This window comes from Mytilus californianus, unplaced genomic scaffold, assembly GCF_021869535.1.
Source record: "Mytilus californianus isolate M0D057914Y unplaced genomic scaffold, xbMytCali1.0.p SCAF_15, whole genome shotgun sequence".
Classification (NCBI taxonomy): Eukaryota; Metazoa; Mollusca; class Bivalvia; order Mytilida; family Mytilidae; genus Mytilus; species Mytilus californianus.
In genome coordinates, this window is record NW_026262637.1 from 5,417,070 (window position 1) to 5,433,886 (window position 16,817).

The window sequence follows — 16,817 nt, forward strand, 5'->3', positions numbered from 1 at the left end:
CTCTTTATCTAATATAACTTAAATTGAACGTCAGAAAGACAAAAAAGAGACGCTAGCTATTCAGTACGTTCTGCTTGCATAATTGATTGACGCGCACATTGTAAATGTTTAATAAAATGTGTTTGTAATACTTTTAACAAACATTGTCCGCTGATCAAAAGTAGCAGAGATGCATTGTATCTCATCTCTTTCTACTATGAATAAGCTCCAATTTATAATCGACTTTCCGTTTTAAGGTCAAGTACAATCTACCTGTTTCGAAGTAAAATAACAAAACAAAACAAAACAAACAAACACAAAAGAAAACACAACAGGACATTTTATAGATAGTTTTTCAAAAGTTAATAACACTTAATGAAATCACACAGACTGATGGTCAGTAGAGGTTAATCTCCCTGTACAGTCGTTACTGAACCTGCTGGTCAGTAGAGGTTAATCTCCCTGTACAGTCGTCACTGAACCTGATGATCAGTAGAGGTTAATCTCCCTGTACAGTCGTTATTGAACCTGATGATCAGTAGAGGTTAATCTCCCTGTACAGTCGTCACTGAACCTGATGGTCAGTAGAGGTTAATCTCCCTGTACAGTCGTCACTGAACCTGATGATCCGTAGAGGTTAATCCCCCTGTACAGGCGTCACTGAACCTGATGGTCAGTAGAGGTTAATCTCCCTGTACATGCGTTACTGAACATCGATGGTCAACAGAGGTTAATCTCCCTGTACAGGCGTCACTGAACCTGATGGTCAGTAGAGGTTAATCTCCCTGTACAGGCGTCACTGAACCTGATGATCAGTAGAGGTTGATCTCCCTGTACAGGCGTCACTGAACCTGATGGTCGGTAGAGGTTAATCTCCCTGTACAGGCGTCACTGAACCTGATGATCAGTAGAGGTTGATCTCCTTGTACAGGCGTCACTGAACCTGATGGTCGGTAGAGATTAATCTCCCTGTACAGGCGGCACTGAACCTGATGATCAGTAGAGGTTAATCTCCCTGTACAGGCGGCACTGAACCTGATGATCAGTAGAGGTTAATCTCCCTGTACAGGCGGCACTGAACCTGATGATCAGTAGAGGTTAATCTCCCTGTACAGGCGTTACTGCACATCGTATGAAGTTATCCAGTAAACATGTCTGTTTTCATTGTGCAAGAAGTTAAGTTTATGTGCATTTATTCTCATGGTATAATCATTAAGGTAACCCACTTCTCGATCTTAAAACAGGTTGATTTTCGTACAGTATGAACTTATTATTTCTAGGCCCTTTTCCGTTTGTAGTCAACCAATCATTAATACGTATTTGAAATCAAAACTTTAGACTCAAGTACTTCTGGTGAATGTTTAAAACCCAGAAAGCGATTTAAAAGCAAAAATGTAGGGCATGTCTGATTTGAAAACTCATGTTTCAGGTATTTTTTTGTTATTTCTTTTCACCTCAACCAGATTTTCTGTCGTAAATTATACCAATTTTATAAAACTCAGCCATTTTTCTGAATTGATATTAATTGTACGTTTTTATGCACCCTTTGTTATTTGTAAAAGTAAGATGTTGTGTGAATGCCAATGAAACAACTAACTACCTGAGACCAAATAACACAGCCTTCAACAAGTAGTAAAATCCATACCATATGTCACTATAGAAAGCCATAAAAGACACCGAAATGACAAAAAGTAAAACAGTTCAAACGAGAAAAACAACGGTCTGATTTATATACAAACCAAAAAACGAAAAAACAAATATGATATACAGCAACCAACTACAACAACTGAATTAAAGGCTACTTACTTACATGAAACAGGGCCCGTATGCATAAAACATCTTAACTTAAGTGTTCCTTAAACTTAGATTTCACTAAGAATTTCCTTAGTTAAGTAAAAATCTTAAGTCGTATGCATAACATTACTTAAGTCTTCACTTAACTAAGGAATACTTAAATCGGAACCTTTCTCTAATCACCGTATGATATATGTTAGCTCATCGCATGTACTCATCCGTGTAAAAGTTTGCTTTGATTGTTTACATTGATTGAACAATACATAATTGTTTAAAGAACTGATCTTAAATTGATGTTGGAGTGTAAAACAAACAACAAATACGTAACCAACTAAAATAACCAAACAAATTGGCGCATAAGAGAAAAGGTTGTTTTGGTGGGCGAGCGTAGGAAGAAAAACATATTTATAATGCAAAACTTCCCCCTACTGTTACTAAAGGAGAATTGAAAGGGGGTTGGAAGGAAATTGATTGACTTATCGATGTTTGCTTAAAGTCCAGTGGCAAATATGTCATGCATGTTCAAGCCGAGAACAAATTAACAATAGATAAAATAAGTGGATCTTGTAATAGACGATTTCCGGGATGAAGGTCAAGAAAATTTGGACTACCATTGAAAATGAAGGTATATTGGATAGGGGCATAATTCTCCCTTGCAACAGCTCACCTACGGACCCCAAAGAGTTGTTGTAGGTGTTCTTAACGGTCAGAGTGTGTGGCACTCTCTCTACACGAAGCATAGGATTTAACTCCCTAGTCTGACCGGACGTGGTTGCGTACTTGTACATCCCGCACAGCCAAACGAACGTCCCGTTTTGGCAAGAGTTTTACTGTTGGTCGGAAATAGACCAAATACCGTACTTCTGGTCGCCACTCACCCTTAGGGATGAAAAAAAAAATAACAAATAAATAACAATATAATAAGTAGACAAAAATCCATCAGGAGAGATTCTTAAGAGATACAAAAGAAGTGGGACAACTCAACTTATATATGGCGTGATAAATATAAATTATCAAAAGATTCCGAGTTATCCACTTGCAATTTATTCTTTTTAGCAAACAAAACTCCAATCACCCGAGGAGTCGCTGAATGGAAACTCAACATTATCTTGTAGCAAATCATCCAGCCTAATAATGGTGTATGCTAGTAAAATCTTAATGAAAAAATAAATCCACGTCATCATATTTATAAAACAGATTTGTTCAATCTCTGAGCCACTGACCATTCATCTTTGATGGGTGATGCTGGATGGAATTGCAATATGTTTATTTTCTAGAGACAACAATATATTTTTTAACTATAACAATACATGATAAAGTTTTTTTTTAATTTAGATTTAAAATAAACTTTTTTATCACTCCCTTTTACAACAATAAAAAAAGGGGTATGATCATTTTCCATGAATTCATCTCAAAACAGGAGTATTTTTTCAAAAGTCCTTCAATCTTTTACAAAAACACACATTATTAGATTCATATGTATACTGTAAGGTATTGTCAACATCTTTGCGTATTTCCGAATATTTCGCTTGACAGTTATCATGACGAAAGATGACTCAAAACTGCATGCATTCATGGTAGGTTTTAGAAAAAAATGAGCAATTATCCAAAACTAGCGAGAAGGACCTTATTATTTTATTGGAAGTTATAACATAAACTTCTTTCAGATACACCATAATTTATTTAGATTAAAGTCTTCCCGTCTATGCAAATTTGCAATATTTTTGTTAACAGCAATATATCACTAAATATATCAGGACATATAAAAAATTATTGAATACGGGTTAAGTATCATGAATATATCATATATATATATATATATATATATATATATATATATAGACTTCGAATTCCACGGAGTAGGTCTTTAAACGTTTTGATTTTTCCCAGTTATTGAAACAAATTCAGGGGAAATTTGCCTTATATACGTAGAAAAAACAATATAATTGAAAATTAAACCCATGTCCCCCTCCTCCATAAGAAAACATGATTTTGCATGCCTATAGATCCTCATCGCTTCCTTCCTTCATACAGTTTTGTACTAACAGTTACAATCAATACCAGGCGGTGTATTTCATAATACTTGTGTAAGCAGGCACGAACAAATCAAAAGAAATATAATTGCATGAATTCCATGCGTGTAAAAACTGTGAGTACTTTTCGGAATACACACTAACGAGATTGGGAAATAAGGGTAGAATGAAATTATAAAACTACCCTCTGTTATCTCTTGATTTTGTTGATTATAAGTGATTTTACGAAAGTTACAATGACGAAATATTACTGAATAAAATTATTATTCAATTAAATGGGAGCTAATCTATCCATGTTCCGCGAAACACGCATACATTCGACTGATTTTATATATTTTAGAAAAGTTAAGGTAGTTTTATAGGTACCTTTTAAGTATACTCTTAGGAGTTTTCTTAGTATAAGGGCTTTTATGCATACCACTTAAGTTTTGTGGGCGTGACTTAAACCAACTAAGATTTTACTAAGGAAATACTTAGTTTAAGATTTTTTATGCATACCACTTAGGTTAAAAGGGCGGAGTTTCCTTAACTTAAGTGTTTACTAAGGAAAATCTTAACTTAAGTAGCTTTATGCATACGGGCCCAGGCACATTGGCTAGAGGTATAGGGAGAAGGTTGAGATCTCTTAAAACATTTTTAACTCCGCCGCATTTTTGCGCCTGTCCCAAGTCAGAAACCTCTGGCCTTTGTTAGTCTAATATGTTTTTTCAGTTTTGGTTCATTTATATGTTTCGGAGTTTAGTGTGACTTCCATTTTCTTTGAACCAGTATACATTTTTGTTTAGGGGCCAGCTAAAGCCCGCCTCCGGGTGCGGGATTTTTTCTCTATGTTGAAGACCCATTAGTGGCTTTACGCTGTTTTCTGCTCTTTGGTCGAGTTGTTGTCTCTTTTACACATTCACCGTTTCCATTCTCAATTTTACATACAAAAATGTGGTAGGGCTGTAAAATTCATTTAAAACAGGCTGAAACACAAAGAACAAAACAATAAATATAAAATAAATAAAACCAATAAATAAAAAAATTAATACACAAAGTAACTATCTAAAAGTATTACACATCTTCTTATTTTTATATAAGGCAACTGAAAGCTAGACCAAAGCCAATAACAACTAGTGAATAAATTTATTTCCCAGACTAGAATCAATCAGTAAACATCCACTGGATTTTGTGCAAAGATGTCATGAACATTCTGAGAAAAAAAACATGACATTACCGGCATGTGCTATGATTAATTATGATTTATTAAATTATATTCGCATTCTCTACAAAACCTTTTATGATTGATTGATTGATTGTTGGTAGCTTAACGTCCAGTGACAAATATTTCATTCGCATACAAGACGAGAACAGATTAACAATAAATACAATAGGTAGGTTCTGTAAAAGAGGCCGTTCGGGATATAGGTTTGAGGAAATTGTATCTTGCAACAAGCCACCTAGAGACCCCTCAAAGTGTTGTTGCCATGGTTCTTAACGTGCAGAGAGCGTGGCACTCTCTCTACACGAGGCATCGGATTTAACGTCATCATTCTGACCGAATGTTGATGCGTACTTGTACATCCCGCACAGCAAAACAGACGATCTACTTTGGCAAAGGTTTGACTGCCGGTCGGTAGAAGACCAAGAATGACCATAAACTCAGTAGGATTAAATTTTTTACGGAAGACGCGCGTTTGGTCTATTTCTATCCCCCAGTCATCCTTGGGGTCATAACCTTTTATTCAAATATAGCAAGGGCATCAATCGTAATTAGTATGATTCGATATGATAAGTTATTATAAACTATTGTTCTATTTATGATAAAAAAAAAAAATATAACGTAATATGATGCGCTCGTAAATGGTGTTAGTTATAAGAAATAAAATTGAGAATGGAAACGGGGAATGTGTCAAAGAGACAACAAATCGACTAAAGAGCAAAAAACAGCCCGAGGCCACCAATGGGTCTTCAATACAGCGAGATAATCCCGCACCTGGAGGCGGGCTTCAGCTGCCCGTAAACAATAATGTATACTAGTTCAGGGAAAATGGACGTCACACTAAATTCCGAAACATGAAATGAACCAAAAAATAAAAAAAAATAAAATAAAATACAAGACTAACAAAGACCAGAGGTTCCTGACTTGGGAAGGCGCAAAACTGCGGCGGGGTAAGTCTGGTTTCACCATTACATACGATATTTTCTTTCACAAAGATGATATTCTTTTGTTAAATTATTCGATTTCATTCATTTTCGTTTTTATCCTCAGTCTTCAACAAGTTGCTATTTCGCTATATTTAGATACCAAATAGATAAATATAGCACGAAATATTTAGATTAGCAATTTCCCTGACCATTTGAAGATAAAAGAAGGAATTTTAGATAATAATTACATTATCATTTCAGTAAGTTAGATGCACTGTCATAACTACAGTGACGTAAGGTACATGACAATCAAAACCATTATGATTTTTATTTCTCTTTCCATAACAGGGTAGTGTTCACTGTGACATGTGCTCATTGTTGAAGGCTGCATGAACAACCAACGTTGTTATTTCCCATCATTTTATCGACACATTGTTTCGAATGTACATATACAATCTATCTTCGACTCATTGGTCACGATACTAGTACAACCTATAATCAACTCATTCGGCCCGATACATGTACAATATTGTTTTGCCTCATTGTCCCCGATAGAATATATTATCGATTCATTGGCTCCGATACGTGTGCAATATTTTTTCGACTCATTGGTCCCGATACTTGTACAATTTAACATCGATTCAATAGCCCCGATATATGTTCAATCCTATATCGACTCATTGGCCCGATATATGTACAATCTTTTATCGATTCATTGACCCCGATAGCTATATAATCCTATATCGACTCATTGGCTCTATAGTTGTACAATCGATTATCGACTCATTGGCGTCGATACATGTAAGTCTGGTATCCATTTAAGGACCATAAAATTCAGCATATTTGAAAGTTATCTTTATCTAATATTGTCTAATACAAGTATCCATCTTAGCTATGCAGCAAAAGGACAAACAAGTGATTTGCATTCAATTATCTATTTATTAATATTATTTCAAACCTCATAGCTCTTCGACAATTGGCAAGACGATCTTTGATATTCGAACAATTTACAAAAAGGATACTAACATGACTTACGATAAAATACTTGACAGTACAACAAACCATAACAACAACCATTAACCGACTCCAACGAAAAATATAAGCACAAACAAATAAAACCAACAACGAACAATACATGGTCTGGATAATCTGATTTGGTACAGATACAAAATGTGGGGAGCTGAACATCTATTTTCATTTATATAAATATATTGAATATTCATTAATGAAAATAAGACAATCTATCGTATATAAACTTTTCTGTTAGTTTTTCTTGATTTGTTTTACACATTCAAGTATATTTTTTGGGGAAAAATTGAAAAATAGAAAATAAAAAAGAAACAAAATTTCAAAGATACTAGACACTCTTTTCAGATGAAAATTTATTTCTTTTGGAAGCATATCATGTAATCATGTAAAAAATATTGTCTTGAATGTGTAAACTATTGTAGTTATTATAAACATGTATATATTTTTTAAAAACATGCTTAATGATTTTTATATTGTATCGAAACTAAATATTCACCAATGACAATGTATTTACACGAAAGCAATCAATAGCTTTGATTGCATAGATAGATGGTTGAAATGTAAAAGTGTGCTTAAACTTCAAAAGATGACGATAATAATCTTTCTGAAATATGCACGATCCGGTTGTTAATTTGCTAACGTATATTGATGGGATTGACTCTAAATTTAAAAATCGATCAAATATCTTGTACTGATCATATACAAATATCATTGATATATAGCAGTTAAAAGACGAAGCAAAGAAGAAGAAAAAACCTGAACAGATGGTTGTCCTTTTTAAGTATGTCATAGATAATGTGACACGAGTCCGTGGAGATAAAACTTACATTAACATGATAATGCTATCATACTTTATTCATGTTATTGACATATTTCAAATTTGTTATGCATCGAAAAATTTGTATTGATAATTAATACAGTAACTGTTAATACTTTTTCATTTTTGTTGTTTAGTTGCATACAACATGTGCACAATAAACACATGTGAACTGCTTCCATATTTGTTAAAGATACATTTGACTATATTTAGAGAATTACGTGTTAATAGATATGAGAAGATGTGGTGTGAGTGCCAATGAGACAACTCTCCATCCAATTCAAAATTTATAAAAGTAGACCATTATAGGTCAAAGTACATGTACGGTCTTCAACACAGAGCTTTGGCTCACACCGAACAGCAAGCTATAAAGGGCCCCAAAATTACTAGTGTAAAACCATTCAAACGGGAAAACCAGATCTAGTTATGGCATCTTCAAGACAGAGATATCATCATATTTAGGTCTTGACTTAATTTATGTACTCGCTCCACAGTACTTATACTAAATACAAGATACTTATCTATTGTTGATAACTGACTGTTGACCTACATATGTCTTTTGAATTTTGTGTTTCGGAATATACATCTTTTGTACTATAATAATATATATTCATATACAGATATAAATAATAAAACAGATACACATCATGTATATTTGTCTGATTACATACGAAGCTTCAAAACATTTATATGCATGCAGCACACGAGTTATTTCGCTCTTTTACAGTTTTAAAGATGGTATGAGGAACACTTCAACATATTAAAAGGTATCAACCAATCATAGTTTGTTTTGGGGAGGATTAGTTTTTGCTCAGGACAACCATGTTTTGAAAACAGCGAAACAGCATCAAACTTTCTGATAAATAACGAACACAACTATAGAAAGCAGATAAGGTATCTGTTCTGTGTTTGTCAGATATTCCTTTCACATTATTTGCGTACCAGCAATTCTGGAAGACAAACAAAACTAAATAAAAATCCACGGAATGGCATCAAGTAAAATCATTTGTGAATGTTACAAATATTAAGGTAAATATGCATCACTTTTGAACCCGAATCCACATCTACGCGGATAAACGTAAATGGTTTATTCGGGTCTGGCGTATCAAATTAAAGCTTGGTATCTTTGATGAAGAACATATTATAATTATAATTAAAGTTTACGGTTTCGATATATATATTATATATAGTTCAGTCTATGTGGCCGTGTGGTCTAGAGCGCTGGACACAGTGCAGGCGGTGTTGTCTCGATATTCCAATAGCATGAGTTCGAATCCCGGCGAGAGAAAAACAAAAAATTGCTTCCGCAAATTTGCAGATTTAACATTGTTGTGCTGATATTTAGAGTAATTATATATATATTTATATAAAGTGTAATTATTTGCGTACTTACCTCCAATGCAATAGGTTTTGGTTCGACCCCTGATTTGGTCTGTAAATTAACCGATTGTATTCTCCTCCCAATCGTGGCAATTCAGACTGAGTCTGGATTCAAATATCGGTTGACGCATTATGCAAGCAGAAGACGCATACCCTGTCTTTACACCAAGTCTTACTCCCTCGGGAATTTATCCGCTTTTATCAGGTTTTCTTTCCTTGGTTTGTATATTCAAAATGGGTTTAGTCGAAAAGTATCAGTCAACTATTTCAAATTAACCATGCAGCACTTAGGAGTATAAACAACCATTTTTGGCCAGAGTATTTTCTGAGAGTAAATATATATGTTAACTTAATAAATGTTGATGATTGTAAATGAGACAACTATCCACCAGAGAATAACAGACATTGGATGTAAACAATGACCAAAATCCATACCGTACAGTCATTTGTGAAAAGTTCCTGCAAAATGTAATTCAATTCAAAAGAACAAAAAAAAAGCATCGTCCAAATTTATGCCATAAACAACAAATAAAACATACAACAACCAAGGACAACCTTCCAATTACAGGCTCCTGGTTTAGGACAAACGCAAAAATAATATGGCGTTGTTAAACATGTTTGTGGGTGCTGAACTCTCCCCTCAACCTGTGACAGTAGTGTAACAACACAATATAAGAATAAACTATAACAATTATCTGGATAGAGATTGACTCTACAGATCGGCACTTATCACAGAAAAAAAGGCAAATATGTAAAAACACCGCACTAAGAGTATTCGTAGTAACGTCCGGGTACAGTGATATGTTCCAGACGTACGTACTGTTTATACATTTGGACGTGCAAAATTCCCCACTATAGAAATAGTATTTATAAGGCGGTATAAAGTTAGAAATCCAGTAATATCATATCATCCAATGTTTCCACTGCCGTGTTGGTAGATTGTCTGGATGTCTCAGCTCACTAGTTTTTGTGGTCACATTTCTTTAGATAACAATAAAGTCGACCGATCTGTTATTTTACCGATTGTGACATTTTCATTTTGACTAACTGTGGATTCAAGTGACAGAAGTTTTTAATTTTTATGCATATAAAGCCTACCTATACTTCCTCGTTCACATGAAATATTGAGTTATTCAGTTTCCTTTAATCCTCCTGTATTTTAAATGTGTAATTTGTATGCAGTTACATGGATTATGTAAACAACTTATATGAATGAGTTAAGATTTTATTAGATACAATATACTTGAAAAATAGTATAAAGTTAAATGCTATTGACAACGAATTCAATGAACACAGTCAACAATCGAACGGTTTTAACTTACAAATACACTAACTTGTTGTCAGATATTTTGCTTTTGGTTTTTTGAAAGACTGAATTAGAGCTACACGACAGGTAAGCAAATTTCTCTCCATTCTTCTTGCTTTTACCAAACTTTATAAAGATAAGATGTAATATTATTGCAAATGAAACAATAATCCCCAAGAGTGCAAATACCGTTCGATTTTCACTTAAAACCAAACTGTATAGTCAGCTACCTCTGATTTCGGGTCCAGGTTTGGATTTACTTTTAATCCTCTTTAGTTTAAACAACTATTAAACGTTTGAATAAGACTTTGGACTTTCTAATACTATGGTATCGGGCATGACCGGAGAAGAAGGTATGCTGTCTGATATTTAAAAAAAAATCTTTTTGGGGTTTAGTTCATTTTGAAATAAAGTGTAATTTATTAGTTCCTTCAGACACTTGTAAAAACAAGATCAATGATAAAATTGAGAATGAAAATGGGGAATGTGTCAAAGAAACAACAACCCGACCAAAGAGCAGAAAACAGTCCAAGGCCACAATGGGTCTTCAACACAGCGAGAAAATCTCCCACCCGCAGACGGGCTTCAGCTGGCCCCTAAACAAAAATTTGTACCAGTTCAGTGAAAATGGACGTCACACTAAACTCCGTAACATATAAATGAACTAAAATTAAAAAAAAATACAAGACTAACAATGGCCAGAGGCTCCTGACTTGGGACAGGCGCAAAAATGCAGCGGGGTTAAACATGTTTTGTGAGATCTCAACCCTCCCCCTATACCTCTAGCCAATGTTGAATTAACAAACATACAGCAATACGAACAGTAAAAATCAGTTTAAAAGAAGTCCGAGTCCGATGTCAGAATAGGTAACAGACGAAACTAAGCCAAATGACAATGATACATAAATTAACAAAGGAATACTAGCAGTTACTGACATGCCAGCCCCAGACTTCAAATAAACTGATTATGTCTTCATCATATGAAAATCAAGCACAATCCCTCCCGTTAGTGGTTTAGTATCATACCATCATAAAATATATGAGAAGAACATAACCCGTATCATGCCAACAACTGGTTTTAGAATAAATGTGTTTATTTCCGATGCAAAGACCCTATGAGTGAATCAATATTAATTCCAAAATATGCCATCTTTAATGACCTGACAACAGTGAATAAGTCTGTTTAAAGGTTTGGTTAGCTTTTGGGGTGAATGACAACATTTTTGTGCTCTGTATGGAATATTACCATAAAAGATTGGATGTGAAATACCTGAACGTATAAGATGTCTGCAAGTTGATTTACTGACACTGTACCGATAATAAGATTTAGTAAATGTTTTGACTAGTTTGTGATGTCGAAAACCCGGGTGTAACAATTTTTAAGTAATACAGAGGTTTCTTTCGTTAAAATCAAATACGTTGTTACAGACACGAGCGTATCGAGCAAGTTGAGATATATAAACACCATAAGATGGTGACAAGGGAACGTCACCATCTAAAATGGATAATTACCAATAGGAAATGAAAAATCATCTCTTTTATCGTAAATTGTGTTATTGAGCTTCCCGTTAAAGATAAAGATATCAGGATCCAGGAAAGGGCAGTGTTCATTTTTAATATTAACTTTACTTAAAGTCAGTTCAGCAGGATAAATCTCTTTAGTGTACATACTGAAATTGTCATTATTGAGAACCAATATATCATTCAAATATCTAAGAGTGTTATTTAATTTTTGTATCAGATGTTGTTTCGATGGGTCTTTTCTGATTTTAGTCATAATTTGTAACTCATAACAATACAGAAACATGTCCACAATAAGTGGTGCACAGTTAGTCCCCATTGGAATTCCGATAACTTGACAATATATGGAATCTCCATAGCGAACAAAAATGTTTTTTTAGTAAAAAAAACAGATGCAGTTATCGTATCAAAGCAGGTCCAACTGACATAGTTGTTTTGTTTGTTGTTACTTAAAAAATTGCCTAAAAGAGTTTGAACATATATATTCACATTCTGACTTTTTAAATGCCTATTTAATTAGATGCGTGAATTTTTTCTTAATGAGATTATGAGGCAAAGTGGTATCTAGGGTAGAAAAATCAAAACTTTGAACAGATTCGAAATAACATATATTATCATGCAATTTATCAAGTACTTTCAACGAATTTTTGACACTCCAAAAGTAATTAATTCCACTATTTTCAAAGGCCTTATTTGAACAAATTATTACCAGGTTTTTGATTGTACCAAGTGTACTAATAAGTAGAATCAGAAGTCCATTACTAGAGGAAGTGTGCAACCCGCTATATAGTAAGGCGATCACGTTGTTCCCGTACTTCAAACTGTGATTCAAACGGGATTTGAGCGAAATTGCTATTAATAGTAACAAAAATCAATGGCCAAATTTTTGGCGATGCATTCTGGGTAGAGATAATTTATGTATAAAATCCCGCGAATTAATTAACGCACTATCGCATAGAAAGATAAAACATGGATAATACAATTAAAAGCTGATGGTGATGTTTGTAATGGCTGATTTTAATGAATATGTATCTAAAAAAAATTTACAAGAGTTACACATTGTAAATTTTGTGAAAAAAACTCTTTGTTTTTAAGTTTTCATGGAAATTCAACGTCGGACTTATAATAGTTTCTAAAATTACTGATGTTTATGATCAACTGCAAGCAGAAAGAAACAGTTACATGTACGAAGCCTTCTTTTTTGAATACCATCAGTCATGTGCTAAATTGTTGCCGGTAAGAACGCCCGATTAATGCGACACAAATGATTTTAATCAGATATTTAACTTTTATGTCCACTGTGTTTTTGACTTTCATCAAGAAAAAGAAATTGAAAACAACAGACAATCTACAGAAAAAACGTACGTTAACTTCGCCAGTAGGATGAAACCCTGGAAGTATTATATAATAAGTTGATGTTAGTTTTTTCTGTAGATTGTCTGTTGTTTTCAATTTCTTTTTCTGATGAAACTGAAGATGTCTATTAGCGTTTGGAGGAAGAACAATCATGGTGAAATATGGAGAGTTAACAAAAAGAAGAAGATACAGTTTCATTAATTCATAATTGATATCACAATGATTTTTTATATTTTTAGGCCGGGTTATTATTCGAAAACAATGCATTTTTCTGCACTTATTTCAGTCTATAGTTACTATGACCTTTCCCGTGGACATTGTACTCTTAAAATGGATAAGGAATTGTCCTCTTATATTTTAAAATTGGTTTCAAACACCGTGTAAGGTTCCAGAGTAACAGTCCAGAACTCATTCCTGCATTACTTTCGATCTATTTTAGTTAACATGACCTCAGACTCAGACGTCTTCCTCTCATTTGTGATCATATATCCAAGTAAGGTTGCCAACTACGATATTAAAGTATTTGATTTAGTATCCGGAAACCAAGGTGACTTACGTACGAATGGACGGACGGACAGACGGAGGAAAGATAAAGAACTATTTACCACTACGTCGTAGCCTGGGTATAAAACAACGTAGTATTCTTATATTATTTTGCGTTCATATGTACAAAAAAAAAAAACACGAAGCGTTAGTTTGCATATATGTGCAATTACAGATTTGCATCAAGGGGTTCGATCATACAAATTTGTCGATGCATAATTTGCATGCGTCTCACGTATTGCGTTCACATGCAAGTTTTACACCTATATGTATGTCTACAGTCATGCGTATCTAAGCATGGATGTTCTAAAGTGTGAATGTGAACGTCCCATAGGTCTTTAGACAGGAGATATAAGACCAGTATATAAATAAAGGCAACAATAGTATACCGCTGTTCGAAATTCATAAATCGATTGAGAAAAAAAACAAATGCGGGTTACAAACTAAAACTGAATAACATCGATTTAAAATAGAATTGTAAGACAGGATTTTAAGAAATAAATATTTTAAATCAAAATTACTGAAGTTTTTCTATGCGAGTTTTACGAGTATTCAATATACTTGTACTTGTATTTTCCGAATCTTTAATTTTTTATATCTCGAAAAGAATAAAAGTTCTATATATCATTTTCTGAATGGACATACATGTACCATGTTAACCATAGTATTTCCACGTATAATTAGTCAAGCTTACATGTGGCGCATATGATCGCATATTACCTTTTCGTGATAACCTTTCCTGCACTTGACTGACTTCTACGGCCTCCGTATACAGTATATAGAAGAAAGGGGGAGATACCAATTTTGAATTATTAAGTTTGACAAGGTAATGTTCCAATTTACGTTAAGCAACAACAAAAATTTCGATTCAAATTCTTACATCTTGCTGTACGGATGTCACTGTGTATAATTGTATATGTATAACAAGCGAACCTAACAATTTCGTGGGATTCTTACGGTATTCAGATTTCAATAATACGAAATATTTTTATTGGTTTTTCCTATCATGGAAGTATTATATTGACGAATCTTTAAACAGGTGCTCAAGGTCAAAGAGATCCTACTGTTTGTTAATTACTAGAACGATAATTACCGCTGCGTTCTAAGTACATTGATGCTCATTTTACAGGTGCATGTTTATAACTAAATCCTTTTTCAATACCGAAGGTCATTGGTTCTCTATGGCCACTCCGGTTTCCTCCACCAATAAAACTGACCGCCACGAAATAGCACAATAGTGCTGAAAGTGGCGTTAAACACCAATCAATCAATTAACTAAATCCTTGTTTATTATAGATGTTATCTTAATCTTGTGCATTAAAACTATAAAAAAAGTTGTTTGTTGTAAAATTTTAATCTTGCTTAGTATGAGGTTACAATTAACCACAATTCAATACCATGTATGACGATGTTGATATTTTTATTCTGATTATAAAACATCAAATATAAATAAATAATCATAGACAGTTAAAACTATTTCAATTTTTGCTCTTATCCACTCTTACATATGATATAAAAACGGAATTATTGTCCAATACTGCAACAGAAGCTGTACGTTGAAACTTCAAATTTTACTCTTCAGTCTGCAGTTTTGATAAAGAATCTAAATAAGTATTGCACTGTGTACTTGAATCTTTGTTGGTTTTATTCATTTTCACATACTGATAAAAACCGAAGGAGATTAATTAGCAGTTATCTGTTTTATGATAATATTTTTACCCATGTTTTTTATAGTTATAAAACGAGATTTGGGAGGACCACCCATAGCGCTTCCCACTGATAATGGGGACATCGTGATCGCCTTACTATATAGCCCAGCTTGCACACTTCCCCTAGTAATGGACTTCTGGTAGAATAGACAGTTTAGTAGTGGAACAATGGCTTGAAGACGAAATAAATCTATATGTGTAAGGTGTTTTGTGCAGCTTCGGAAGCCAGTACATAATTAGAACTTTCATTGTATTTGGTTCTGCTTGTAAAGAGGTAGCTAACAGGTTATGTTTGTTACAGATGTCATTTTCTGAAAATGGAGTCAGTTGGAATGTTGGTGAATTCGTGATTTTCTTTTGCAGAACCTCAATGTAAAATTTACGTCAAACAATAATGATATAATTAGCAGCCTTATCAGCCGGGACAAAAAACAAATTCTTTGGCGAGTTCTTTTAGTTAATGTTGAAGCTAGATGATTTAATTTCAAATACTATTTTCTTTACCCTTGTATTTATATTTACTTAATATTTATCTTATCGAGAAAATATATACAATATACGGTATGTACTATCAAAGACAAACACTTTTTTTGTTGACGTCATTATCAAATTTACTATCTACACTTTTTATCGTGGCTTATTTGTTAGGTTATTTGTATATTTTGTTTGAATTTTTTAGTCTAGTCAGTTGCGTTGTATGTCTGTATGAAATTGAGAATGGAAATGGGGAATGTGTCAAAGAGACAACAACCCGACAAAAGAGCAGAAAACAGCCGAAGGCCACTAATGGATCTTCAACACAGCGAGAAAATCCCAGCTGGCCCCTAAACAAAAATGTGTACTAGTTCAGTGAAAATGGACGTCACACTTAACTACGAAACATATAAATGAACTAAAATTAAAAAACATACAAGACTAACAAAGACCAGAGGCTCCTGACTTGGGACAGGCGCAAAAATGCGGCAGGGTTAAACATGTTTTGTGAGATTTCAACCCTCCCCCTATACCTCTAGCCAATGTAGAATAAACAAACACACAGCAATCCGCACAGTAAAACTCAGTTCAAAAGAAGTTCGAGTCCGATGTCAGAATAGGTAACAAAAGAAACTAAGCAAAATGACAATGATACATAAATTAACAAAGGAATACTAGCAGTTACTGACATGCCAGTTCCAGACCTCCATTAAACTGATTGAAAGATTATGTCTTCATCATAGAAAAAT

At 33.9% G+C, this 16,817-nt stretch overlaps 1 protein-coding gene across 1 annotated transcript in view; it reads left to right on the forward strand.

Annotated features, from left to right (window-relative positions):
* The first annotated feature begins 10,454 nt into the window (after positions 1-10,454).
* The window catches only part of LOC127725253 (leucine-rich repeat-containing protein 4C-like), an 80,843-nt gene continuing 74,480 nt past the window's right edge, over positions 10,455-16,817 (forward strand). Inside the window, exon 1 of the mRNA XM_052232123.1 lies at positions 10,455-10,552. The gene's annotated coding sequence lies outside the window, so the exon portion shown is untranslated. The remainder of the gene's footprint in view (positions 10,553-16,817) is intronic.